Source organism: Monodelphis domestica, chromosome 3, assembly GCF_027887165.1.
Source record: "Monodelphis domestica isolate mMonDom1 chromosome 3, mMonDom1.pri, whole genome shotgun sequence".
In the NCBI taxonomy this organism is placed as follows: Eukaryota; Metazoa; Chordata; class Mammalia; order Didelphimorphia; family Didelphidae; genus Monodelphis; species Monodelphis domestica.
Genome location: NC_077229.1, coordinates 31,017,178 through 31,019,677, shown reverse-complemented (window position 1 = coordinate 31,019,677; position 2,500 = coordinate 31,017,178). Strand labels below are relative to the sequence as shown.

Below are 2,500 nucleotides of genomic sequence, written 5' to 3'. Positions count from 1 at the left end.
TAGAGCACTGAGCAGCTAAGTAATTTGCCCAAGACCACACAACCCATGTATGTCTGAGCTAGATCTTTTTTTTATTTCTTTGTTTTTCAACCTTTACCTTCCATCTTAGAATCCATACTGTGTATTGGTTCCAAGGTAGAAGAGCAGCCAGGGCTAGGCAATGGGGGTTAAGTGACTTGCCCAGGGTCACACAGCTGGGAAGTGCCTGAGGTCAGATTGGAACCCAGGACTTCCTGACTCCAGGTTTGGTATGTTGTGCTCCCCAAGCTAGACCTTGAACCCCAGTTGAGTCCAAAGCCAGTTCTCCCTCCAACGAGTCTCTGCCTTCATATATCAGAACATAAAAACAAAAAGAAGAAAAATGGGCTTATAGCTGAAAGTCACTGACAGCCAAACCCCATACCCCGAGATTATTTCTGGTCCAGACCTTTGCTTGATTCCTGTTGTTGACGCCACCCCAAAAGCCACTTAGTCCCCGGAGAAGAGCCCGCTTCAGCCTTGTGCTCCAGGTCCTTTCCACCTCAGTTCCTGATGTTGCCCTCTCGAGCCACACTGATGCCGACAGCGGAACGTAGCCGAGCTCTTTCTTCAGACTGAGTTGTTGCTCTCAAGAACTCTCGTGTTGCCTTGAATCCTTCCCATCCGCCCTTCCTCTCGTGACTGCGTGGCATTGCATTACACTCGCCCTCCCTGCTCTGTCCAGGAGCCCCAAAGGGGACAGCTTCTTCTCTTTCCAGTTTTCTGGTCTTGTTTGGTTTTTTGTTTTTGCCACTAAAAGTAGTGCTTCTGGAAACATTTTTAAACCCTGCCCTTCCATCTTGGAGTCAATACTGTGTATTGGTTCCAAGGCAGAAGAGTGGTGAGGGCTAGGCAATGGGGGTCAAGTGACTTGCCCAGGGTCACACAGCTAGGAAGTATGTAAGGCTAGATTTTTTAAACCCTTACCTTCTGTCTTAGAATCAATCCTAAGTATCAGTTCCAAGGCAGATCAGTAAAGGCTAAACAATGGGGGTTACATGACTTGACCAGGGTCACACAGCTAGGAAGTGTCTGAGGTCAGATTTGAACCCAGGACTTCCTGTCTCCAAGCCTGGCTCTCTATCCAGTAAGTCATCTAGATGGCCTCAAGAAGCATTTCTTAACCACTGACTATGTGCCAAGCACTGGGGTTACATGGAATAAAAAGAGGCAAATGGCCATCCCTGCCCTCAAGAAGCTTACATGTAACAGCAAGCTGGTCCTAGATAGAAAGCAGGCTGGTTGTGATCTGTCTGTCTGTCTGTCTGTCCCCAAGGCCTCTGGTTCTGCTTCTTCCCCTACCCCTTCCTGAGCTTTAAAGTGCCTGAAGGCTCCCCCTTTCCTCTGACCCTCCTCTGGATTCCACATAGGCAGAGGGGGCTGAGGAGCTCCAGGGGCAGGTGGCCTGTTTCTGTGGCAGCCCCAGCCCTGGAGGGCAGGATGCTGCCCCTCTGGAGCCCCTCTCAGCCCACCCGATGGCTCTTATCCTGTCATTAGTCCCCAGATTCTCCTCTCTGGCCAGGGAGGGGGGCTAAAGAGACCTCGGAGGGCCGCGGCAGCAGCTCCATCTGTCAGGCAATGCAGAGATGCTGGCTGAGGCCGCTGGGAGGTGTAAAAGGTTTGTTCTCTTACAGAAAAACCCGGTGGGCTGCTGCTGATGCTGATGCTGGGTAACCATGGCAACCAGCAGCCTTCATCTTGCTCCTTGGCAGGGATGGGGAGAAGAGGCTAGAGGCAGCCAGCCAATGGTAGCCAGTGGGACAGGAGGCATCTCAGCAAGGGGGGCTGCCTCATACCCGAGCTCTCATTGGCAAAACTTTCCAAGCCCTGGTGTGGGACAGCCAGCCAGGAGACGCCTCCCAGATATGTGTCTGGCTGTCAGTCGCAGCATCCCAAAATATTCCATTTAGAAGGTCTTCTCATCCAACTCCTGCCCCAGTAAGAATCCCCTCTATCACGTGCTCAGCAAGAAGACAGCTAAGCGGTCAACAAGCATTTATTTATAACCCCTCCCTTCTGTCTTAGTATCGGTTCTGAGACAGAAGAGTGGCAAGAGCTAAGCAATTGGGGTTCAGTGACTTGCCCAGGGTCACACAGCTAGGAAGTATCTGAGGCCAGAATGGAACCAAGGTCCTCTCCACTCCAGGCCCAGCCTTCTATCCACTGTTCTACCTAGCTGCCCAGCTCAACAGACATTTATTAAACTCCTACTGTGTGCCAGGAATTGTGTTAAATGCTAAGAATGCAAAGAAAAGCAAAATTACACATCCCTGCCCTCTCTTAACACTCAGACTTGTAGAGAAGGTGCTAATCTACACAGGGAGAGAAAGGTTCTAAGGATCCCCTGTGCTGATTAGCTTCTTTAGCTACCATGATAAGCTGTTGGTTTGCATTCAGTTTGTGGTCCACTAAGACCCCCCAGATCTTTTTCTAACCATGTCTCCCTCCATCTCATATTTTCAAAATTGGTTTACGAACTGAA

At 50.3% G+C, this 2,500-nt stretch overlaps 1 protein-coding gene across 1 annotated transcript in view; it reads left to right on the top strand.

The window, feature by feature from the left end:
- Positions 1-2,500, top strand: part of BICDL1 (BICD family like cargo adaptor 1) — a 157,165-nt gene that overhangs the window by 138,559 nt on the left and 16,106 nt on the right. The gene's annotated exons all lie outside the window — the stretch shown is intronic.